The sequence below is a fragment of the Vespula pensylvanica genome, chromosome 5, assembly GCF_014466175.1.
Source record: "Vespula pensylvanica isolate Volc-1 chromosome 5, ASM1446617v1, whole genome shotgun sequence".
Taxonomy (NCBI): domain Eukaryota; kingdom Metazoa; phylum Arthropoda; class Insecta; order Hymenoptera; family Vespidae; genus Vespula; species Vespula pensylvanica.
The window spans coordinates 7,185,193-7,213,175 of record NC_057689.1 but is presented as its reverse complement, the minus strand read 5'-3'; the positions used below and the strand labels follow the sequence as shown (position 1 = coordinate 7,213,175).

General features: G+C 33.6%; 1 protein-coding gene across 1 annotated transcript in view; it reads right to left on the bottom strand.

Moving 5' to 3' along the window:
* Positions 1 to 27,983, bottom strand: part of LOC122629608 (protein eva-1) — a 237,105-nt gene that overhangs the window by 176,602 nt on the left and 32,520 nt on the right. Inside the window, exon 4 of the mRNA XM_043813198.1 lies at positions 11,767 to 11,966. The gene's annotated coding sequence lies outside the window, so the exon portion shown is untranslated. The remainder of the gene's footprint in view (positions 1 to 11,766; positions 11,967 to 27,983) is intronic.

Genomic DNA, 27,983 nt, shown 5'->3' with positions numbered 1-27,983 from the left:
AGAGGGAGAGAAAGAACATTGAAAGAGAGACTGCAACGTGATTTACGGCCTTGTAATCATGTTCTTGATCAAACATGAAATATCGCAAGATAATGTAATGATCTTATGACCGAATAATCTCTACAAAAATCTCTAAAAATAGTACTTTGTGCACCGTATTTGAACTAATTAACAAACGTGTTTTGCTACGCATGATCAGAAATATTCAAGATTTAATAATACGAAAAGTAAGAGAGAGAGAGATAGAGAGAGAGAGAGAAAGATAAAGGAAACACGTCAACAAGATAGAAAGAGAGAGAGAGAGAGAGAGAGAGAGAGAGAGAACGAAAGATAATATAACTCCAGATGTGTTTTAGTATACTAACATCTTACGATATCGATACATCCAACGACTCGATTTGAATAGAAAAATAAAGAAAAAAATTGTATTAAAAAATTACAATAGAAAAATGATATTTCCGAAATGAAATACAAAACTGCATTGTAAAAATGATTGCAATATACTCTTTGGAAAGAACGAAGGGCTCGCGAGAAGGCTCACGTCACAAGAAGCGGGCTCGTTTTACCTCTTTTCTCCTTCTCCTCTTGTCTCGTGCAACCTCCTCCTCCTTTTCCACTTGCAGGCGCAGCGCTGTGAAACACTTGTAAGCCGCGCACGCCGCCCGTTTAAACTGAAATTTATCATCCGCGGCAATTTCACGGGATCTTATCCTTTTCGAGAGCGCGGTTCTGTCTCTGTCTCTGTCTCTGTCTCTGTCTCTCTCTCTCTTTCTCTCTTGGTTTCTATGTCCTTGCTTCCAACCAGAGAACCAAGCCTGCATGATATGAATAAAACATCCAAGTCTTGTACGACGTACGTTCACCTTTCTATGTATCTAAGTACGTGTATATATATATATACATATATACATATACATGTACATATATATGTGTGTGTCTGAATATGTGTTTAGCAGACTTCAAGGAACGTCATAAGAATGACTTTTTCTTCAAGGGTCAAGGTTCGCCATCGAAACATCGATTATATCGATCCCTGAAAATGTGAAAAATATCGACTTTCGTTTATCCTTCTAGATTATATTTGATTTAAATTTTCTATTCGAAATCAATCTTATATATTCTGGAAATGTTTTACAATTTTTATACGGGAGGACACAGTGTTTTCGAAACGACACACGTATATAGCAGTACGAAGCAGAAAGAAAGAAGACGAATATATTTTTAGATCCAGAATTGTAATACATGTTCCTCTTATTCTCTCTCACACACTCTCTCTCTCTCTCTTATTCTTTTTCTTTCTGCTTACTGAAATTCATCTTTGCCCTACGGGAAAGCCAGAGACATCGGTTCTTCGTCTTCGTAAAACAGGATGCATCAGGGATGGTTAAAATATATGGAGGGAGAAATTAAAACCGTGACGATCGACGCGATTACGGTGGGATGTTTTTTCTTTCTGGTTTTTCTTTCTATCTCTCTTTTTATCTCCCTCTTCTTTTTTTTGTTCTTTTATATATATATATATATATATGTATATTTCTATCTTCTTTTCGATCCTCACATGCATACGATTCTCCATGGGATGTGAAAATAGATTTGAAGAGTACGGGGTTGTCCTTTTTTTAACGTTCTTAAAAAACACGTTTCTCGACTTAGAGAACCGATCGATCTAAAAAGGTCGAACCTGTATTTTTTTAATTCCTTTTTCACTTCCCTTATTTATCTTTTCCTTTCTATATCTCTTATTCTACATCGTAGACGCGTGAAAATCAATCTTACGTACAATATTCTATTCTTCGATAATAAAGATAAAGATCTGTAATAAAGAGTACAAAATATGGATCAAATGAAAATTTATCGGAATAATAAATTCGATCGTTCATTCTGAATTTAAGTGAAATAAGTTCGAGATAATTGCAGAAGGACGTGTGCAATCTTTCTCTCTCTCTTTTTTTTTTTTTATTATATCTACTCACACAACATACATGCATACGCTCGTTGAAAAAGTTCGTTTTTTTACTTATAAAAACAAAAAAAAAAAAAAAAAAAAAAAAAAAAAAAAAAAGAAGGAAGAAAAATAAATTCGGAACGAATTTTTTTTCAGAATGATCATTCTACCAAATTAAAAGTTCATTTAAAAGAAAGAAAGAAAAAAGAAAACAAAAATGGAATCATCGAGATAACTTCATAAAACTGACACGCCAACAAGCTCTCGGTAATAAACGTTGATTAGAAACTTGCAAGCACGAACTCAGCATTGCTCATATCCTCTCACCCTTGTGGTCGTCCTTCGCTTTTTAATTTTTTAATTTCTTTTTTCTATTTTTTCTTTGTTTTTTACTCTTTCTCTCATTACTCCTCTCTTTATTCTTTTCCCATTTCTTTCCCTTTTCTTTCATTCTTTCTCTCGATAAAGAAAGCAGTCCTAAAGCCTGCTTTCTAGCACTCATTACTTACGCCCTAAGGGAATGGGCGACTCGACTTTCTTCGAGTACTTACGGAGTTCGAAGGTAGAGGGCCATCCCGATCGTGACTTCGCGCCAAGTGGAATTAAACGAACTTATTGCACCACTGGTAGTCGTATTCGCACCATGGACATTCGCTAACGAACGTTCGTTACGAGTCAATCCTCTTATCGGTACTCTTACGTCAGCGAATCGGTTGGACGATGATTAAAATGGAAAAAGAATTTCTACATTTTATTAAACCTATCAGATCGAGTTCTTTGTGATAATTATATATTACCATAATAAAATAACATGATCTCAGAGATATATTATACAAGTTAAACAAACTAATTACTAATGATGATAATCTATAACAAGAAGGTATCGTATAGAATAAGAAATAATCGTAGAGGCGAATGGCCCTTTACAATGGCCAGTGGATTATGGGAAAGGGAAGGCATTTCAATATCGATCGAGTTGGTCAAAGGTAAGATGTACGACTTCGCCTTTATCATCCCGATCAGACCGATTAGACGCCGAGAAGCTAACCATTATGATACGCCCACCCGCACGTAATAAAGCGACCAGGACCAAGCAAGAAGGATAGATTTATCGGACTAAATCGGCTAATGAACTTTCTCGTTGATTGAGATATATCGTTCTGCCTTCCTTCCTTCCTTCCTTCCTTCCTTCCTTCCTTCCTTCCTTTCTTTCTTCCTGATGGATGGATGGATGACCTCGGCCAATAATATCCAAAGCATGCGGGAGTTCTCGATAGAGAACTCTCTCTCTCTCTCTTTCTTTCTTTCTCTCTCTCTCTCTCTCTCTCTCTCTCTCTCTCTCTTTCTCATTCTTAAAAATTTTCCTCGCTTCACGAATGTTCTCTTTGACCGAAAGTAACATCGTACATTCCTTTAAGTGTAACACATCCAACCGTATATACGACGTGAAAGCATATAACCAAGTGTGTCTAGTCATTTATCTTCTATACGTCGGAAGCGACAGCTTCATTTTGTAGATGCATCCATAGTGAACGCAATGTTTACTTCTTTGATAACGTTCTCTCGATTATATCCCTTGCTTTCTCCTCTTCTTCGTATAATAGTTCGTGCTACTGAATAAGACAAGAAAAAAGAAACTAGGAAGAAGAAGAAAAGCTATTTAAGATTAAATCACGATCGATAATTAACTATTATGGCTTCTCGATATTGTACAAACGATCGTTAATAACGCATGATTTATTAAGCAATTGTACAAGAGTTCTGGCACTTTTTTTACGATATCAATGAAAGATAAATATCTCTTATTAATTTCATATTTCATTCGCTTATTTTCAAAATAGTTCAAGTTCTAATTTAAAAAAAAAAAAGAAAAAGGAGAGAAAGAGAGAGAGAGAGAAAGAGAGAGAGAAAGTTCAAGTCAACGTTTATAACAGTTACGATATTACGTGATAGTTTCATTTTTGAAGAATTTTCAAGGGAAAATGAAATGGACCTAAGCCAATTTCGTAATAAACGGTTGATATATTAGATTTTGTATACTAAGGAGAGAATCATTCTCTTGATGAAAGACGAACGATAAACGACGAATTAGGAATAAAAGCCGCATTTTCATCTGAGCCGATAAACGAGAAAATGCCTTTTCTTCGAGAAAAGCAAGCCGGGCACATCGGACAGATATTGGATTTGGACCGATGCTCGCTCGTCAGCTACTTCCATGCATTTTTCATCTTTATCGTCTACCGTTTCCTAAAACACTTCCCTTTCCATTGCGCACAAGCAATGCACACATCCATCCGTACACACACACATCCTATAGCTACATACAGATATACCATCCCCTGAGTTCTATATACGAGTAAAGTTTCTTACTTAGTTCGCTAAATTTCGCACTCGATCAGGTGGAAAGATATCGAAACGTAGCTATAACCAAACAACGAAAAAGGAAGGAAACGAATGCGTTCGTATATATAGTCGATACAAGTCAACTCGGAGAGAGAAAGAGAGAACCTACATTTACGTATCTTCCAGAAAAGAAAAAAAGAGAGAAAGTATATTCGTTCGTCTCAGCTCGATCATAATAACGAGAATATGAAACTAAGAAGAATGAACGAGTCTTCCTTATAGTTGATGAAAATCGATAAAACATAGCAACTATCTTTGAATTACACGCATACAAATATCTATATGCAAACACCCACATCTACACCCACACGGAGAGTGAGAGAGAGAGAGAGACAGTATCTCTACCGAATTCTCTCATGTCGCCTCTAGAAATAGGATTCTCACACGCGGCAAACATCGTCATCTGATACTCGCCTTTTGGATGAAAGTCGAGTCGAAAATCGATCGAGAAATGTGATTCTCCTCTCGAGTGTGATTTCATACGATTGACTCTATCATTAAAAGGGCTCAGTCACTCCTGTAACTTGTTAACGAGTCAACCTAACTCAGGCGAACGGAATGATACGAATTTAATTTTATTATTTTTCTTTTTCTTTCGTTAGTATTATATATCGATTTATTTCTACAAACATACATTTATATTATTAATTAATTTTACTCGATAAAAAGAAAAAAAAGTATATATATATATATATATATATATATATATATAATTTTTCCGATAATGAAATTAAATTCGCGATACTATCGCATATGCGCTGTTTTCGATCACACATACATCCAATTTATTAATCAAAATTTTATATGTGCGTACGTATATACAAAAATTCACAATTACATATTTATATAATATATAATAAATATTAATTAATATTAGTATTTGTACTAATTACCCTAGAGGAAATTATAACGAAAAAAAGAAAGAACAAAAAAGAACAAAAAAAAAAAATAACAAACAGAAAAAGAAAAGGAAAAAAAAATTATGTAAAAAAGGAGAAAATTCGAAAATTAAAAGAATTACATTTTCGTTGCTTTTCATTGGACAAAGAAAAATATCTAGAATAAATGTAAATTATTTGCAAGAAATAATTAATCGAGATAAACAATCGAACGTCAGTTTTTATTCACGATCGTTAATTACAAAACATTTCTCGACGGTGTATCACGAAAATTTTGCTTTGCGAGGGTGGCGTTCTCGTTAACTACTGCCATTCCCTACATTTCTCTCTCTCTCTCTCTCTCTCTCTCTCTCTCTCTCTCTCTCTCTTCTTCTCTTCTCATATTATAAATAATTTCGTGTGGAAAGCTTCGTGGCGTATAAATGAACCCACGGTCGTTCGTAACAAAGGCGCGTAAGTTCGCGCGCGCGAACAACCGTTCGTTCTCACTAACACCGTTACATGTTCCTAGTCCCTTTTATTATGAATCACTGTTACACTACTACCAAGTAAGCTCTGCGACCGAACCTTAAATCTTGACCGTGCTTTTCGAGAAACTTCTTGACTATTTCTACGAATAGAAAATTAATATCGTAAATAGAGTTCGAATAAATTTTTACAATTCTCATTTATTTCTTTTCTCCCTCTCTCTCTCTCTCTCTCTCCCTCCCTCCCTCTCTCTCTCTCTTTTTCTTTTAATTTAATATAATTTAATTCAATTTAATTTCATCATCGACGATCCTATAATTATCACATTAACGTTAATAATCATTTCCATTCTTTTTGCAAGAGTAATATAATAAATAATAAATAATATCGAAATATTCGTAATTCGTAAGAGATTCGAAGATTATCATTGTTAATGATATTGATAATGAAATGAAAATGAATTCATTAATTTTAGATTATTATGCTCGTTTCTTTTTATTAAATCAATGTTATAGTAACAACGTTCGTAATCAAAATATTTTTTAAATTAATACAAGACTTATAGATTCTCTTTTCGGATTTTAACATTTTCTAATTCTCTTCTATTGAAATGAACGAAAGATTCGAGTAAGCCACGATAAATCGACGATGAAAGATAAACTTCGAATAAGAAAGTTCGAAGGAAGGAGGTGAGGCTCGTTAATAAGCGAGTCGGAGTAAGGTTTGATGCAAGCTGTTTAGGATTCATTCGGGCGTAATTAGGAAAAAGAAAGGGTTGAGAGAAAGTAACGAGTAAGCGAAGAGGAATCGTTAATATCGCTTACGGCTTTCCTTCGCACTCCAATTTCCCGTGTAATAACGAATTCATGAACGAACCTTTTATGTTTTAACGTAACAATGAAGATACGAAATGATTGATAAATTTCATCTTTCTCGTTTTTGAGAAATTAAAAAAAAAGAAATGAAAGAAGAAGAAACGAAAGAAAAGAAAAGAAGAAAGAAAAAGACAAAAACGAATATGAAAATGATTTTAAAATGGTTGTTGTTGTCTCACATGCTATCGATAAGATCCATTGAAAATGATATTAGAAATTTTTCTTGATCTTTCTTATTCACCGATCGCACAACGCTTTACGCGATTTACTTTCCTCTCTGGGCGTAAATTTCGTACGTAGACCGCAAGTCGAACTATGTACGTTGTACGTACCTACTATGCGCAAAGTGCATTGGCGAGATCGACGTCCTCGAAACTTCCTAGGTACCCTTTCAAGCTAGCATATCTCCATTTAGCTCTACTAAGAGAGAAACTACCGATCGATGTGAGATTTCGCTGCCGCTGCGCTGACGAGAATTAACTTCTTCCTATAACTTCTGTGTATCACGTACTATTATTATATATACGATAGATATCTGTCTATATTTATATATATATATATATATATATATATATATATATATATATATGATATGGATGTAAAACTACCATCAGATAGATTTGATAAACAATAGAGTAATAAAAATACTAAAAATAAATTTGTATCTCTCCCGTCTGACTTTAGTTTGACGTAGGAGTTTTCAATCGTACGACTATTCTACTATTTGTTTTTTAAACTTTTTCTAAACTATCTTGAAAAAGAATATCTTCCATTATTCTTTTACTATCAAAATTTTTTCCTAAAAAAAAAAAAAAAAAATATATATATATATAGCAAAATAGAATGTTACAAAGAAAAAATAATTCAAAAATAAAGAAAAAGATAACTACATCGAATTACGAAGAAGGATAAAGTAAAGCCTTTAATTATCTCGAATGTTTGCGCGGAATATATCGAACGTTCTTCTTATCACGGTCCAGAGGCTAAAGTAAAGCATGAAAACGTAGAAACGTATACATACATACCTACATACATACATACGTACGTACATACATACCTACATACATACATACGTACTTACATACATACCTACGTACATACATACGTATATACTTATCTACATAGAAACGTACGAGTGTAGTGGTTCTCGCTTTAATTCGAGCGATAACTAGCCTAAGGAGGTGTGCTCACGGCAGGTCGAACTACGTTCGGTGAGAAACGAGAGAGAGAGAACGGAAGGTTTCTCGAGCTATGCAACCATGTTGTATATTTGTAAACTCGAGGCAACGTACATAGACACATACAGAGAACGACGTTTCCGTAAGGCTCCAAAATTCCTTTGCTTCTCTTTGCCCCTTCCTTCTCTTCGCCATGTTGCTCTCTAAGCTTCTTACCATCGTGATATTCTCTCTCTCTCTCTCTCCTTCTCCCTCTCTTTCTCTCTCTGTCTCTATCTCTCTCTCTCTCTAACTCACACCCTCTTAAGTTCCCCTTTGACCTCGTCCAATTTTGTCCGCCCACGAGTTCACGCCACGTCGATCGTCAGAACGTCAGAAACCAGGCGAACGTCGCGAGGATCAAAGGAAGGTGCGAGACCCTGTATCTTGGGAAAAATTTCTCGACCGTCTTATCTTGACGATGTTGCTCTTTCCTTGGCAACGTAAACTCGGTAGATATATCGCAATAAATTTAATCTACTTTATAACGCGATATAATACTAGTGTGTTATTTTTTTTTCTCCTTTTTTTTCTTTGGTCGTTCATCGGAACGGTAAAAGTAGATAGATGGATGATGGGTAAGTGCTTATACGTCAAGAATAATAAAATGTTTCGACGAAATAAATTATTATCTATCTGATGTTACATCTCTTTTTCTGTTTATTTAGTTTCTTTTAATTTTGTTCCTTATCCTCTTCTTCTTCTTTTTTTTTTTTTTTTGGGGAGGAGGAAATAATCAAGAAAAGACGTTCAAACGATTGAAAGTATTTTCGTAGGGTTGCTCTCCGTTTATTTTCTTTTTCTTTCTTTTCTTTCTTTTTTCTTCTTTACTTTCATTCGGTAAAAGAATTTTATCGATGATCCCTTCAAACGAGACATAGTAAGTATAACCTACTACTACCTTCGCCGTTTTTCTATTCCCTTCTTCTTTTTTTTTTCTTGTCCTCTCTTTAAGGAGGATACTCTCATTTAAATTTGTGATGAATATGTTAAAAGGAAAGTAAATAATGTATCGATAAATATTGTTAAAAGTGTTAAATATTTTTAAGGGAGGAAAGAACAAAATCTAGTCGAACGGTAAGAACTATAGAAAGTTTCGGCGTATCGTCTTTGAATTTAGCGATATAATTTACTCTCGATCGACTAGAGTTTGCCAGGCGGTTTCGGAAGGTAGCCGTAATGAGGTTCCATCGATAATATCCACCGCGATACACGTTCAAAGCAATTTTCCAAAGAATGCGACCGAATACGTAATGCAATTTCTCCGAGATGATCAACATAACCGGAGGCACTATTCATATATTATCTATTCTGCTGACATAGAGGAGAGGGGAGAGAGAGGAGGAGGAAGGAGGGGAGGGAGAGAGGAAGAGGAGCGTTCGCATTTACCGAATTCGAGCTTCGAGCATGCACACTGGCGTGCCAAGAGAATAAACCCTGCGAATGAATCTATCAGAATGAAAAGGTTTTAAATTCTACCGACTATAATCCCAACGATAATCCTTACGATATGAGTAAAAACAAAATCGAAATAGAAAAAGGATAAAAAGAAAAAAATAATTGAAAAAAAAAAAAAAAAAAGAAAAAGAATAGTCGATCTTATTAATACCCTACAAATTTTCATTGCACAATTATTTATACGAATTAACTTGATAAATTGATATGAATACAACGTAGACAAATATATATTTTTATATATATATATATGTATTATATATATATATATTTGTTTGTATATAACTCGAAAAATATTATATATAATTCATTTTTAGATATTACTTAATAATGATAATAAAGGAAAAACACTCTTTGTTAGGTGATTCGAGCATTTCTTCCGTTATCTTTCTTTTCATCTCTATTTTTCATTTCTTCCACGGTCACGAACACGGAAGATTTTCAAGAGACTGACCATCAAATTTTATGAGCGTCGAGTTATCGTCCCGGAAAGCTCGCGATTCGCTCTACTCTAACTCACGTTAGAAAAATTATATGTCCGAAAAATAATGGAAGGACTCGAGTTGAGAAGTTAAAAAGGAAAATGCAGTGCAAAGACTCATCTTCCTTTCTCTTTCTTTCTCTTTCCTTACTTCTTTTTTTTCTTTCTCTCTTTCTCTCTTGCGCATTTTCTTTCGAAGAATGTTATCGAAGTAGTTCGCGAAAATAACAAGAATTCAAATTATATACCGCAAAAAGAAAATAACAAATCGGGGTGAATCTATCGTAGAACCGGAAATGCCAGAAAAGGAAGAAAATTCCAACGAAATTGTATTTTTCAGTACGCTCCGATAAAACGAGACCAAAAACGAACGGTTGAATATGTTTACATTCGTTTTATTATTCGTCGATGCGAATGAGAGAGCAAAGAGAGATCCATTTCTACCAATCGATAAAGAACTTGTATAATAAAAAATTTTCGGAGGATGTTAGATCGAAAAAAAAGAAAGAAAGAGAAAAAGGAAAATTAGATAATGAGAATCAAACGTAGAACAACTTCATTAGTAATATTTATCGAATCTAAATTAACTTTAGAAAATCAAACCTTTCCCTTCTATGGTTTCATATCCACATTAATATAATATATTTGTTTACGCTCGATGAAATTCTATAAAAGAAATTTTCGATTTCGTAGAAGTAATTAATCTTTAGTACGATTGCTAACTTTGTTTTATTTTTTTCTTCTTCTTCTTCTTTCTTCTCTTTCTTCTTCTTTTCTTCTTTTTATTTTTAACGAAACGAACGATAAAACGTAAAAAAAAAAAAAAAATATCGATAAAGTTCGAAAAAGCATGAATTCGAAAGCACGAAGAGAAACGAGGATGTTCTTCTCAAAAAAGTAAAGAAAGCAAAAAGAAAAGAAAAGAAAAGAAAACAGAAAAAGAAGAACGAGAGTATAATATTCTTGATTGACGTTATCCGAGTTGAGGACGATATTATCATATGGGGAAAATGCGACGAACGAAGTCATTTAAAAGTTTCTTGTGTCCAGTGAGAGACGAGGAAGCTGTTCCCGAATGGTATGTGTATCGTATATGTGTGTGTATGTGTCTGTGTCTATATACCCTGAAGGAATGAACGAGTCTCGTGATACGCATGGGCCAATAAAAATGCTAATTACATTGTCGAGAAGTTCCTACATAGTTTTATATATATATATATGTGTGTGTGTATATGATGTGTGTGTGTATATATATACATATATATATATATATGTATATACAGGATGTTTCCAAAACGTTTGACCAAACTTTGGGAATGTGTTCTATTAACTCTTAGGAAAAAGTAAGTTTATATGAACCTAAATTCGGAATGGTTTCTTGTTCGAATTAGAGCGCGTTTCAATTGACTTGAACTAACAACTCAGTCGAATAATTGGAGCATTTCCGAGTGATAGGAACTATCAGAAAATTTCTAAAAAAAAAAAAAAAAAAAAAAGACTTTCAGTTAATTAAGTATTACGTTAAATAATATATCGTTCTAAATAAGTTTTTAAACGTGATTCATGCATAATGCTATCCTTCTCTCTAATTTTAATCACATTGTCAAGGACTATCTTCGTCAATGGTATCCTAATCAAAATAAAGGAGATTCTTACTCGATGAGGTTTCCTGAATTTTTTCCTCTCGAGAATGGTTTCAAAGAAAACTTAATTAACATTTGTTCTGATTTATAGAAACGAAGAAAATACGAAGAAGATACGGAAACTCTTAAATCTAGATTCACACGAAACAATATATCTTTTTCAGAGTTACTAAAACACATTTCGAAAGTTTGACGAAACATTTTAGGAAGTGTATAGATATATATATATATATACGAATGTATGCAAAGAGGAAAATCAGAATTCAAAATTATCGTTGTATTTCCATAAATAGAAATGAAACGGAAAGGACGATTTTAATATCGAATAGAAGTCAAGTGTCTTCAAAACTTTAACTTCGTGTCAACGAATTTTCACTTACCATCCTCGACTATGTCCTTAAACTTATTTCCTCTCGTTTGTCTCCTCCTTCTTTGCTGCCTACTGAATGATGACTGCGGAAATCGTGTTTACGAGTCGAACTTAGAAAGTTTCCGAGGTAGTGTGAAAGGAGAAAAGGACACAGACGACAAAGTCAAAATCCAGCTTGTTTGTTTTCTTCAACCTCTCGAGTGTTTATTCCTAGAAAAAGAAAAAAAGAGAAACGAGGAAAGAAGTAGAGCAAAAACTAGTGTATCGTTAAACGCGATAACATTTCGCACGATAACGTTTGTTATTGTTTCGTCAATAATAATAAAGAAAAAGTACTCGCGTATCTTATAATATTTGTAACGTATCGTTTAAATTCAATGTTATATTAAATAATTTTAATATATCGTTTAAATATCGTTAATTACATTAATCGTTAAAAAAAAAAAAAAAAAAAAAAAAAAAAAAAAAAATGCATTCGAGTCTTTTCGTTGTGATAGTTTCGTTTTAACATTTCTAATTTAAAATCATATTTCGCAATTTTCTTCGGAAAATTTGATGATCGAGGAAGAAATGAAAAGATGGTCGAGGATAGAAGTAGAAAGGGTTGGTAAAGGACAGTTGGAAAGAGACTTACTAACGGAAATCGTCGAATAAGAAACCTTTGGGACTTGAAAGTTTTCCTTCTATCAATTTCATGATATCGAATCGATAGAAAATTCTATGATTTACGGGATATATCGGTATGGATTTTCGTCGTCTTCCTAACTTTCCGATATTAACGATCTCGTTATGGAAGAGACGAGATTCGGTCTGATCGTTTATTAAAAACCATTAAGAGTCCCTCCTTTCCACGATATATGGTATAGGGGATGAGTCATGCTACCTATTACATCCATCTTGATGATTAGTGAAGATACCGGAAGAACTCGGAACGATCAACGTTAAAAGTTTCGAGGATATTTTTCTTTTTTTTTTTCCTATATCTTTTTATTGCTTAAAATTACCTATATGTATATACATACATACATATATATATATATATAGTGTTTATATATAAAATCAAATGATAGATACGAATTTCCCATTGTTCATTATCGTAACGTTCTATTTAAGAAAATCCGTATCCGAAACGAAACTTAAAAAATTTCTACGAGATATATATACATATATATATATATATACATATCTGATCAAGAGTTTTCAAACTTTTGATGAAGATTATACATTTTAATATATAGGACCAATGGATTTATAAATGTATAGGATACAGCATCCCATAGGAATACACGAGAACTAATTCGATAACACTTTAAAATCCAATAGCAATTGGCTACGGAATGGGTTGGTTCCAGAGTATTACGACTACTTAATCGAGACATGCGGGTGATAATCGAAAATTGATTGAATTCCCTTCTATCGAAAACTAGGAACGATACACCGACGGTTTATCGATTAAAGTTACGACTTTATATCCATCCTTATCGTCTTCCTTTTCAAGCCTCTTTCATTAGTTAATTTCATTTCTACAAGTTGGTACATCGTCGAATAACGTTACCAACTGTAGTCGCGTAAATTTCGTTGGCATGTAATCTCGAAGGTCTTAACTCTTTAACATTTATGGACAACAGTAGGCTATGTGAAAACTGCCAACGCTTATTCATTGTTTAAAGTTTTTCTAACTAATAGTACCCAAAGGAGAGAGAAAAGCCATGTTCGAATAAAGAAATTATATTTACGGAAGGGTCGAATATAAAACGGACATTAAAAAAAAAATATATATATATATATATATCTTTCTTTTTCTCTCTTCCTTTCTTTTTATTATCTTAAGGGTCGTTTACTATCACAGCTAATACATTAAATCCCGTCGTAATTCTTTGGAAGATTTCGTTAAACGATATTTTATAACCGTGAAAAACCTTGGACCGACGTTGGCTCGATTATGTCGGCTTGAGAAGTTCATCTCTCTTTCTCTTTCTTAGCTTGCCCGACGCTTAGATTCCTACCGCAAACGATCGTCGTCGTCGCCGAACTAAAGTTTTCACGAGCGGATTCGCTAGAAATGAGACACCGTCGACCATTCGCTTGGAAAGAAGAAAGTGGAAGTAGGTTAACGTTTGCCAGTGAATTATGATTTGGACAAAGATGAAAAGCTTGCGAGTAAGATATATATATATATACATACAAATACATATATGTATATATTGTATCATATATAGATATATATATATACATATATAGAAAAAGACAGAGAGAAAGAGAGAAATATAATATCAAAGAAAATATTTAAGATTATTCACGAAAAATTTGCTACCATACAATAAATATTCTTTCTTTCTACCACTCTCTCTCTCTCTTTCTTTTTCTACTGTCCACATATACAAAGAAAGAGGAAAATTTCATTCGTAAAACAAAAGGCTTCTTGCGTCGCATACGAACGTTCAAACAACTTGTACATAAGTACTACATACATGCATACATTCATACATATGTACGTACGTACGTATGTTTCTGGTATATGCCTGCGAGAATTTTGAAGTGGCTTTCGAGAGCAGTTTATACGAGCGTAGAACCGAAATAGAATCTTCTAAGGTCAGTAACACGCGTGTAAAGGAGCGCGTGTCTCGTTCCGTTCTGCGCTTGACACTAACGTAAACGACCGAAGGTGGCACTCTGCTCGGGTGCAAAATTGGTCTGGAACGTTTCACCTCTTACTCTTTCTTTCATACACTCCCTCTCTCTTTCTCTCTATTTATCTATCTCATTCTCTCTTTCTCTCTCTCCTCCACTCTTTCTCGTTCTCTCGAAAAAACGATGCCAGGAAAATAAGAGGCCGCGAAACACGAACGTATTAACACTGGACGCGTACAATACAACGACGATTTCGTGCGATTAAAAGCTTTCGAAATGAAAAAAAAAGAAACAGAAGAAAAAAAAGGAAAAAAAAGAAAAGAAGAAGAAAAAGAAACAGAAAAGAAGTAAATTTATTTATTAATGTCATTTGCTATCCGAGATTTGGATTTACTTTTCTTTTTCTCGTTGGAAACAAAATTCCGAGAGATAAACGAAGAAGAGGATATCTCGAAGAAGACGAGAAAGCGCTGCTCGTTCGATCTATCGATTTGTCGGTAGTGGAGTCGATATCTTCCCCTCTCCCTCTCTCTTTCTTCTTTCCTTTACTTTTTATTTATTTATTTTTTTTTCTTCAATATTTCCAACAAATCGAACGACAATCTCAACGACGAAGCGAACAATGGCGTTCCGAAACGCGTTCGCGATAATGGACAGAAGGGAGGTATAGGTCGGCGCACTCTGTGAATTGTATCGCATTAGAGTCCCTCCTTTATGTTATGCTCGCTCTGTTTCTCTGTTTCTCTCCCCTCTCCTCTCTCTCTCTCTCTTTCTCTCTGTTACCCTCCACTCTCTTCATCGTGAGAAGCTCTATACGGTATAATAATACCAGGTTATCGGAATGTCCGAGTCGCGCTTGCTATGCACATCGCGAGGAAGATGAGTCTGTGCAGGTGCATTTGATGCACCAAGCGAACGTTTATTCTCTCTCTCTCTCTCTCATCTTTCTCTCACATAGTCGCTACGTGAGCCATCGTGCAAAGAGGCAAATTGCTAGCCAGTCAAAATCTACCTTATGCTAGACTCGACGACAAGTCGTTTGAATCCCTTGATAGTGGCTCTCAAAGAGCTTTATCGGTCTTAATCCAAGAGCTAAAGAGAGAGAGAGAGAGAGAGAGAGAGAGAGAGAGAGAGAGAGAGAGAGAGAGAGAGAGAGAGAGAGATAAAGAGAGAATACTCTACACTTACATTAGCGTCGTAAATTAAGGTAAATCTACGTGACGCGCAAACAGCCTTTATAAATATACGAAGTAATTTCTTAATTTATGAGATTTTACAGTTAAATCGTTGGTATTGGAATTAAAAAAAGAGGAAAAGGAAAAAGAGAAAAAAAAGAGAGGTAAAAAGAATGAATGATTAACTATTCAGACAAGATGAAAAACGTTGATAAATACGTATTATTTTAGATTTTTTTAACTTTCATGAAATTGCACCGATCAGCTCTTTCGTAAATAAAGATTATAACATTAATAACACTATTTCGGTATACAAATATTTCAGCTTCATTAAATATGGGAACTGAATACATAACTTATAATCCAAACAACACGTGTTAATGCATAGAGATGAGCGAAAATCATGGCACGAGATCTGAAATCTTCGAATGAATTATTGAAATACGAAAGAGAGATTGTAACTCGAAAACGAATTTATATCATAGCATTGTTCCGTACATAACGCATAAACTTTTTACGTTACGTTTTGTTCCCCGTTCCAAACTACAATAGTTTCTATTTATCTACGTATATACATTATGAAACATATTCAAGGTATATATGCACGTTGCATCTATAAACAGGAAGTAGATAGTATGTATACGTGTATGTGTGTGCGTATGTCCTATATATATACGACAATCACAAAACTTGCCCTCTCTCTAATCGCTCGAACTTTAATCGCATAAAATACTATACGCTGATAGTGTGCCACGCAGTTACGTTAGAACTCACGATATTCTCGTTATTTCCTATTAAAGTTGGATAAACCGAAATCATGGAAATACGAGCCGATACGATTAAATCCCTGACAATACAACTGCATAACACTTGAGTAAGAGAGAGGAAGAGAGAGAGAGAGAGAGAGAGAGAGAGAGAGAGAGAGAGAGAAAGAGAAGGAATAAGCGAGAGCAAATGCCGAGAGTGTGCACGATTAGATTTCTAGACACGTAAAATCGAGCTGGTTTCGACGAGGATGTAAACAACGAAGCCTAGCCTAGAACAATGAATTATCGAGGAATGTTGAGCAAGAACGCGAAGCTAGACAACGATGACGACGACGACGACGACGATGATGATGATGATGACGATGACGATGTCGACGACGACGAAGATAAGGTAAGAAGAGGAATTACGAGGAGGAAAACTATGAAGGAGAAAAGCTCCGATTTCACTCGAGCGCATATTTTCTTCCGTGCTTGACTGCTTCTTAATTCGAGAGAGAGAAAGAGAGAGAGAGAGAGAGAGAGAGAGAGAGAAAACTCTCAATTATTCTTCCTCTTTCCCTCTCACGATGACGTACGACCTGCCAATTAGCTACGACTTTCATGGACGTCGATTTTTCATTGAAAGAGGTAACACACGAACGGGGATAAAGTCGATTCTGGACGGTGGATAATATCTTCTTTTATTTCTCCTCTTATATTTTTCTCTTAAATATTTCTCCCAGGGATCGTCGTGCGCCTTTTTAATCTCTTATAATCACGATTATCTCGTCTCGTTTTAGAAATATCTTGAAATTGTTTTTCTACGAAAATTGAAATTAATAAAGCGTTTCGATCGATTTTATTTTAATTATACCGACATCTGCAAATGTCTCAAGAATCGAATATTTCAATTTTCGTAACGAATAATAAAATATAATTAATTATAATGTAAATAATAATGAAACAATGTATAATAAATGAATTAATCGATCGAAGAAAATAATTATAATTTAATTAACGTATCTTCCCCGAACGATCACATTTTAAACCCTCCGTGAAAGTTCCATTTTGCGTTCTATTACTACCCCAAATCCGCTTTGAGAATAATAACGGAAATGTACGAGGCACGTTGTACGACCTTTAAACCCTGTCTAGTAAAATGTAAAGATCTAATAACGCGCTGGACTTTGCACTCTTATCAAATATTTTTCGAAACCCATTGCTACCCTTATTGCTTTTTAGATATTTTGTTTACATTGTTGATATCCGTCGAGAAGTTTTCTCTCCCTAAAAAAGAGGAGAAAGCAAACAGAAGGTCGACTAAAAAAAAAAAAAAGAAAAAGGAAAAAGAAAAAAAGAAAGAAAAAAAAAAATAACGAAATATATGCAGATAAGTCCTGTCGAGATTCTACGGATTCTTATCTTAAAAAATTCTTAAAAAACAAAAAAAAAAAAAAGAAAGAAAAGAGAGGAAAAAATAGATTTCTGAATAGATTTTCTAAAAAAAAAAAAAAAAGAAAAGAAAAAGAAAAGAAAAAGAAAGAAATATTGATGCAAAGAAGGGAATAATAAAGAAAGAAATTTTTTAAAGTTTAAAACAAGGGAGAAGCCATTTTCGTTTGTTGGAAGAAAAATATTGTTCGGAGTAGCGTTACGTGAAAAAGCAAATTTAACCGCAACCCAGCCGTTTACGCTTTCGCTCGAGTTATCGTTACGATCATAATGCAAGAAACACGCGTGCGATACCGCGTGTTCTCTGTTACGGCTCGATGATCCTTCGGGCAAGTAATATCGTGGTAGCTAGCTAGTATGCACCAAGAACCTACCTTTCGCCATGAATTGGATAAATTGTCCGGCGGTACCACGGAAAATCAACAAACATTTCGCTGCAATAACAACCAACAATTGATGATCATGAGATTGCTTGCGGTCTGTGTTTCGTTTACTTGCGTTTCCCTTTTTTTTTATTTGACTTCCGTAGAATGCAATCGGTTTTCTCTTTCAAAAAAGTATCTGTTCAAAAAAAAAGTTTCCAAGTTTCTTTCCCAAGAATTTCAAATTTTCCAATTTTTTTTCGAGAGAAACGTTTCTTTCCTCTTTCTGTTTTTCTTTCCCTCCCGTAACGTACGTAACACGATGATTTTTTTAATCGTACAAAAAAATTCTATTTCGTAATCGCGAAATTGAATTGAATTTACATTGGTAAATGTTCGATCGGTTCTAAATTTTTAATAAAAACGATTCAGCTTCTTCGCAAATTGTATTTGATTAACTTAATTAAGATCCGATCGCTTCTCATTAAGAGAAGCAAAATAATAGAGATATTATTTTGTTTTGCCTTTTCTTTCTTTCTTTCTTTCTTTTTTTTTTATTATTCGAAAGACGACCCCCATCTCGGTTAATAATTCTTCAAGCTCGATAATGAACATTAATCTCTCGTTATTAATGAGCAAGAGAAAACTGCAGCTACGTAAAAGAAAAAGAAAGAAAAAAAAAAGAAAAAAAAAAAAAGAAGAACACTAGTCTTCGAGTCTTACCTAAGGGAGGTAGAAAATCGTGTAGGTGAGTACACCTATACCTATATAGTTCTTATCACGTTCCTTCGTTCAAATAAAGTGAGAAAAATACATGAACGACGATTAAAGTCATACCAGTAAACTGAAAGATATTAGACTCATGTCGAGCATCGTAATGCCTCCTGGTTGGTTTAAGAAAAGAGGGAAAAAGTAAAAAAAAAAAAAAAAAAAAAAGAAAAAAAAAGAAAAAGAAAAAAAGAAATCGAACGGAAAGAAGAAAGATTTGAGAGAGAAAGAAAGTAACACCTTTTACGGGCACGTATTCCTTTATGACACCTGCAGTAACAGGCTGATATCTTTTCTCTCTGTCTCTCTCTCTCTCTCTCTTTCTCTCTATTGTAAAACGAAAGAGCACGCTTGATCGAATATCGATTGTGTGTATCGCTCGTAAAAAAGGTTCGATGTTTGTGGTAGAAGAGAGAGTACTACGGAAAAACCCATGCGTCTTGTCCATTCTTCACTATTGTTTCCAATATTTCGATACGACATTGGATATAATAAAACAATCCAACCCAGCAACGAAATCCGCCTGAGTCACGATAGGATTTGATGGGGTTGAAAAAGGGTTGGGGGTGGTGGTAAAGAAAATAGATTATATCGATGGAACATATTAAACATTGGGATATATTATTCTACTTGTTACGAGAGAATCGTAAAAATTTAATATAAACTATAAAAGATTTCAAATCGTCGAGTTAAAGTATACTTATTTACTTACTTGTTTGATTATTTACGTACCTCATTACTATCAACTATATAATATTTCTTTTTATTAATGACAATAAATGGATTTAGCTTTGTGAACTTTTATATATACGTACATATATATGTGTACGTATATGTGTAGAGTTTGCTTGAAAAAGTCACTTTATTTGTTGTATAACACCATTGAGATATCGTTTATAACCGTCTAAGAAATAATCCTGTACTTTTTTATAGGTTTTACATCAATAGAAACTATTGTAAAGCGTCTGAAAAATCTATGATAGATCCCAACGATTAATTGATAGATTAAATTTAGATCTAGACCCGAGTCATCGTAATAGACATTCGAGATCTTTCATTTTATTTTATGTTAACTCGAACCATCGAGATTTTTTAAAGGCAATTAAACAATTGATCGATCGACTCTTTCCCTTCATTTCGCTCCTACTTCTCTGTCTCTATCACTCCGTTAAAAATAGATTTCGTAGATGAATACAAAATGAATGTTTTTTGTTAATTATTAACGAACGGTAATTATAGAACTTTATTTGCGTATGAAATGCGTCGCACCAAATCTCGTGGCTCAGTTTTTTCTTCTTCTTTTTTTTTCTTTTTCAAATAAAACTACGATTGAGAAATTGTTGAAACTGATTCTTCGTTTCGAAAGGACGACGTTCGAAAGAACTCGAGGGAAATCAAAATGTATTTGAAAAATAACAAAAGAATCCTCCTAAATCTTTTTCATAAACTTGAACGAAAAGAAACTGAAAGAGATATTGAAAATGATATTAAAGTATAATCGATTAGGACCACTTGTTATAATACATCTAACGTGATAAATATATATATATATATATACGTATATAAATGTTAACGTTTCACGCTTTATATGGATAAACAATCGGACATTAATTGTGGCCACGTAAGAAGATTACTATGTTTCATTGTAGAACCTAGGGAGGTATAATTTACAAAATCATATGATCTTGCATAATACGGCAGCAAGCAGCAGATATCGTAGACGAACCGGAAATACGTGCTTTTAATCCTAATAGGATTTCTCCTCGTTCATTAGCGAAGATACCACGATATAGATACGAATATTAATAACTACGTTTACACCGTTTGTGCCCTTTTACGAGCAACGAGAGGAACGTTATCATTCGTATGATTCTATAAGAGGAAAACGGAGAGGATAGGTGATTTTAATCTCATTAGCGAGAACGGACCATTCGTTAGGAGCTTTGTCTGAATGCGGATTTCCATTTTCTACCTGTGTCGGTCTCTGTGTGTACGTATGTGTGTTTATTCTACAGTATAGTAGATGCCCATGGATACATGTGTTTGACTGTCTATACATGAGCATCGATGATATAATAATAAATAAAAAGCCGATTGATAAATAAACGTTTAACGAGACCGGAAAGTGTTGCTTTACTTACTGGCCGATTATTACTCGCATCGGAACTCCTGTAAAATTGAAAACGCACCGGTGAATCCTTTTTCACAAATACTTTATACGCCGACTATAATATACGATTTGAAATTTTGGCCCAGCCGTGCGAAATTACGAAAGGGAATAAATTTTAATTCTACCGGTAACCAGCTAGCTAGCTAGCTAGCTAGCTAGCCAGCCAACCAGCCAGCCAGCCAGCCAGCCAGCCAGCAAGCCAGCTAACCAGCCAACCAGACAACCAACCAACCAACCAACCGACCAACCGACCAACCAACCGACCAACCAACCAACCCACTACTGCATAGCACTGCTTTCATTCTTCTCTATTCTTTTTTATTTAAAGCGGGACTCTACAATTTTTTATTATTCCTTTCTTTTTTCTTCTCTCTTTTTTCTTTCCTTTTTCTTTTTATTTTTTTTTACGCCCGGAGTAGGAAGTACGTAATAGGAATAAAAATGGCATAGCAAAACGTGCGTTAGAAAATTTCAATGAAATTCGAATTATCGTTGGAAAAGGTTACATTATTTTTCTCCGAAATCTTAAACGAACATACGTACGTACGCATACGCGGAACTAATTACATTTCCAATCTTTATATCCCGACGTTTTGTTTCTAACGTAAATACAAATATTCCAAGCAATAATAATCGTTCGATCAGACACAGAGCTAATTTCGTTTTTCTCTCATTGTGTTTTACATAGCTCTCGTTCGCCGTTTCATTTTTCATTAAACGCGATAAGGATAAACCGATGAACAAAGATAAATCTGCTTAACGTTCCTTTCCGTTCCATGCGATAACTAATGACTAATTAATCAAAAAATTTTGCTTTGTTGTTAAGATCACTTTATATATATATATATATATATATATATATATATATATATATATGGCTGTATTTCGTTCAAACTTGATCCCTTTGAATATCGTTAAAATAATAATACTTTTGATGTTAAAAGAGGAAAAAGAAAATATTTAAATCGGAAGATTACTAATATGATTGATGTAACAATGTTTCGTCAAAATTTTCTTCCTTAATTTAAATTTAATATCTTCGGATGATATTTTCTTATAAAGTTCAAATCTCGGAGGAAAGATGATCCAATTAGGCAGGACAACCTGTGTATACACATACTCCCTGTATCTATTTTATATATATATATATATATATATACACTCACGAAAATGAGCAACAAGTTTTGTTCGCTTAAACGACATCACAGAGTTGTGAGACTCGAAACTTATGAAAACACAAGATGAAATGCGATGTGAGCGAATGAAAAATGATTCGTCATACGACCATTGAAGATCCAATTTAGAAAGAAAAGATCGTGTTAACGCAAAGAAATGATACAATCATAAAATGATGACATCTCGATATATACAAATATATCCTAGGAACAAGTGTCTTTTATCCCTCGCGTTTTTAAAAGAATCTTTCACGACCTTCTTTTCCTAATCTGCTGTTTTTTTCTCTTTATTATTATTCCTCCTGAGAAATTTTACTGAAAAAGGTTGTGTAGAAGATAAAGAAAAAGAGAGGAAGAGAGAGGAGAGGGTGTATAAAAAAATATCAGCCTTACGAACGCTTAGAAAGTTCATTTCTAATGATTAAGAGAAAAATTGTTACTCGGAGAGGAAAAAAATGAATGACAAATACGATATTAAAACAAATACGAGACTAAGGGAGCAAATAAAAGAAACAGATAAAGAAATAGAAAAAGAAAAAGAAAGATAGAAAAAGAGAGAAAAAGAGAGAATGTCTAGCTCGGTACAATCTCAAGCTTTTCTTTTCTACCTCCTCCTCCTCCTCCTCCTCCTCCTTCTTCTCCTTCTTCTCTTTCTCCTCTACCGTTTTTACGATCAACCAGCGACGTTCTAGCTTCGTTTCGCGCTTACGAACACGACTTCGAGCGAGAGTTCGATTCTCCAAAGATTGGAAAGGATCCAATATAGTTAACGTTCGACCAGACGAGAATTACGCGTACGTAGGAGCTTTTACCCTGAAATTTTCTCCTTCGCGTGGAGAACGTCTTCTTTTACGAAAGTAATTCGCGGACGACGATTCGAGTGCTACGCAAATTCTACTAAATCGTCTGCCATTGAGACAACCACTGCGAGACCGTGGTATTTTTCGATCGGTAAATTTTCACGTTTAAATTCCTTTAATTTTGTTTGCCGAACACATCGACCAATGGCACGCACGATTTGCTAACGAATTTCAACAGGGAAAACATTTAGAATATTCTTTCGTTCTTATCTTTTGTATCGCTTGGAATAAAACGAGAGAAAAAGAAAGAAAAAGGAAATGAAGGAAAAGAAAAAGAAAGAAAATTAGAGAATGGTGGAGCCAAATATTGTAACATTCGTTAGTTCGTTCGTTCATTCGTTTGTTTGTTCATCTATCGATTAAAATCGTACTTTCCTATAATCCCGTTTTAACGATAGTCGAAGCCACGAGCTTTGAGAGTCAGTGTGTGATTTAAAACTCGTATCGAAGCCATCGAAATGCTCCTTGTAACTGGATTTCAACGTCAAATTCCGATCCAATCGATGCATCATTTGGATTTCTCTCGAAACGAACGCGTAACAATTGGAAAAACGTTTGTAATCTGAAACGAAACACATATTGTCAAATGTTACGTGGTTTCGAGTCGTTGATCCGTTGTTAAAAGTAACGATCGAGATTTAAGATAAATGAATCGTTCCAAGTTAAGTGATTTATAAATAATCATCTTACGGTCGTATCTTGTTATGACATTTAATTATAAAAAACTATATATATATATATATATATATATTTTTTTTACGAGGATTTTAAATGTAGAAAAATTTTCTTCGCTTTTTTCGATATTTTCAAATGAAATATTGACCATCAAAAATATATTATATATGCATATATTATATATAATATATGTATATATGTATATATTAAAATTTAACATTTATCAAAACTTCGATCGATTGATATATAATGATAAGAATAATTTTGTACTAATACTTTTCTTTTTTTCAATTAAAACACCATGACAAAAAAAGGAAAATATTTTTCCGTGTAACAAATTGATGATGTGTTTGTTCGAGAAATACACGAGGACTGATTTGCAATAGGCGTTGTAGTAAATCAGATGCATTCTCTAAAGCTCACCGGAACCAAATCCGCTCTATGCGCTTTTAGTGGGAATATCGTACAAACGTGAACACGTGCGCTCATAGCATTGAGGCTTCACGACACGATACATTAATTTATTCGCTTTGATACGCTGATTAGGAAGAGGAGTCTCGTGATACGTTTCCCAAGAGAACGTATTTGTATATACCGTCTAGGTAAATATACATACACTTATAAACACATACATACGCATACATGTTATTTCTCGAGATTATTGAAACTATCCTAAGCTGATGGTGCGTTATCGTTTCCAAACATTTTTCTATTTTTCTATTTGAAAAACAAATATAGGATAATATCTTGATGCATTTTTCATTTTCTCTTACTTATTCGATAAATTTAACGAGCAAATCATTTCGATAAACGGATAAAATTTCATAAGAATTGATATAGTTATGAGAGATATTTTTTGATAAATCTTTAATGTTTCCTGTCGTATAAACCTTCAAAGAATTTTCTCAAATTATGATAAATCACAAGGAATAAAGCGTTTCATAATTAATTACCGGCATTCTGTATGATATAATATGTTTATTGATAATAATAAAGCATTTACATTGCACGGATATATATATATATATATATATATATATATATATGAGTGTATAATGCGTTTGACCAATTCCCGGATAAAGCGTTGTTATTATCATCGTTATTATCTTCATTGTCATCATTAATATCCTATCAAAGAGACTACTAAACGCATTCGTTTCGAAATAACATTATGAGTTACAAACAGGAAGGAGAAAAGATAAAGAAAAAGAAACAAAAAAAAAAAAAGAACAAAAAACGTAATTCGACAACGAGAATCGGAAAAAAAAGAGATCGATAAATGCCGAGGTTTTATTATACGATTTTATGTGGAATTCCACGTGCGGATCGAAAACCGCGAGCAAATAGCCGCATTTGATGATCGACTGATAGCGATTATCTTTATTCTTCTTCTTTCTCTTTTTTCTTTTTTTTTTTTTTTATCTGTTTACCAACCGGCTTTATATTCTACACCTTTTGTACGCTATGCAAGTTTATTCGAATAGTTGAGAAATAAGAGAGAGAGAGAGAGAGAGAGAAAGAGAGAGATGAAAAACGTTTAAACATCTTCTTGTCTTGTTTGATAGACAAATATGCTACGTAATAAGGTACGTAGTCGTTTCAACAAATCAAACAAAGCGTACAAACAAATGTTAATAAAGTGCTAAACTAAATTTTATAACGATACGTATTATTCCTTGATAACAATTTAATATATTTTTAATATATTATAATAAAATAGAATAAAAATATTACTATGTATATTATACATATATTATCATAAACAATTATTATATTTATGAATTATAATAATTAATAACGTAATATATCAAGCGCTATTATTCATATATTTAATATCATATATCGTTACTGCACTAGACATTATTATTTCTTATTATTTTATTGTCGCAATTTGTAAACGAACAAACAAATAAAAAACGAACAAACAAACAAACCAAAAAAAAAAAAAAAGAAGAATTTACGCGCATTGGTAAAACAGTAACTCTTCTCTTTCTCCTCTCCTTTATATATTATTCAGGATCTCACGGGACTAACTAGAAATTCGTGAGCAACAAATGGACCAGGAGCAACATGCCAGTACAGGAAGTCAAAGTACAATATTGGTTTTAGATGATTGTTCGCCGACCAGAGCTATAATGACAATGGTAATAATGGCTACTGTGTGATATCACCGGCTATCCTGCCACTATAGAAACATCTGACGCAGAATAGACCGTGTATATTCTAAAATGATCTTCACCCAGAATGGTATTGTTAAACTACCAACAAGTTTAGTGGATGCTTTAAAAACAAATGCTCGATATTTGGCTCTTTTAAATTCGAATGCAATGATAATTTCGAATATATATAAGTTTCTCTCTCTCTCTCTCTTTCTCTTTTTCTCTTGCTCTCAAGTTCGTTCTCTTTTATTTTTCATTTTCTTTTTTATTATTTCTCTTCTCTCTTTATTCTCCTTCCACGGCTGTTTCAATTTAATACGAAGAGTGTTGGTCAAGATGTTGCTTTTTAATACTTATTTTATTTTTGTCCTTTCTTATTATTTCCTGTTCTTCCCTTATACTTTAACTATAACTTTACTTTTATATTATTATAACTTTTCTTTTTACTAACTCCAAATGAGAAACGAGAATGTGTATATAGATTAAAGTCAATATCATATTTCTTATCGTTCGTCTTATATGCATCACGATTTATTTCACGTTGAAATCCAAATATTAGTTCGAAACGAATTCGAATTTTGCCGTAACACCTGCAATCGAAATATTTCGAAACGTGCGCAGTCTACCTCCGTAATTCACTTTTTCTCTTGGACAAAAACTAATAGAACAAAGATTCTCGCTATGACAACAATAAGAAGAGATGAAGAGAGAGAGAAAGAGAGAGAGAGAGAGAGAGAGAGAGAGAGAGAGAGAGAGAGAGAGAGAGAGAAAGAAAAAGTTGCCCGAAGCAACTCCCAACGAAAAGTGAACTGATTTACGAGTTATTCGATCGATCGATCGATTTTGCACGAACTTCCCACGTATTATGAGATCTTGGAAGAAAGAAAAAAAAAAAAAAAAGAAAAAAAAAATACATCGAGAGAAAACTCGAATCGAGAACGAAATTTCGATGATGTATATCGACTGAACTTTTCACTAATATATTTACATACATACATACATACATACATACATACATGCATACACACACACATGTATATATACACATGTGTACGTAAAATCATTTTTTTTTTTTAAATAATAAAACTTCTTCTCGTCATCATGAATGCAAAGATCGTTGCGATCAAAATTCTGTTAAACTATCGAAATTTTTCTTAATCGTTTTTTACTTTATTTACATTGAATTCTAATTCCGACAATTCGACTTCTTATCTTTATCGCAGAAAATAGCAAAGAACGATCTATCGAATGTTTCACGTACCGGTTGGAACCAAAGAAGAAAGAGGAGAATAACCGTATTCCTTTTCTTAAGAAACTTTCGTTTCGCTATCGTTACGAAGACGAGCTTTAACTGCAAGGAGACCGAAGACGAAGTAACGAGCGAGTAATTTTACAATAACAATTTACATTATTCTTAGAGAAGAGGAATAGACAGAGAAAGAGAGAGAGAGAGAGAGAGAGAGAGAGAAAGAGAGAGAGATAAAAAGAGACAGAGAGAAAGAGACAGATAGAGAAAGAGAGAGTAAGAGAAAATTTCACTTTGAGAAGTGCAGCCACTTTTTAAGCTCCTTGCTGAAAAGTAACGAAAAGCTTTCCTCTTTTTCAGCGGTAATGAACGGCTGACGAAGGAAGAATAAAATGTAAGCTGCTGTACTACTCAGTAAAAGGGAAGTAGTTCTTACATGTACGAGTATTCTTGTCTATCTTACCCTCTTATCTCTGTTCTCTCTTACTTCACAATAAAAGAGTAGATCTTTCGTTAGAATTCTAGAAGTGTCTCTTTCGTTATCTAAGACGAGATATGATCAACTAAGTATAATATGTCAAAACGTTATTCATTTTATACTTAATATGTTATATTAAGGAGAAATGTAAATTTTCAAGTTACATATTTCTAATTGATCATCTTGTTATGTATTTTATATTATAAAAAATAAAAAAAAAAAAAGAAAACAAATTACGCGAGAAATGATACTACGTGAAAATTGTTATATAGAAAATAATATGTATTTGTGGTAATTAAAATATTAATAATAATAGTTGATAATAAAGAA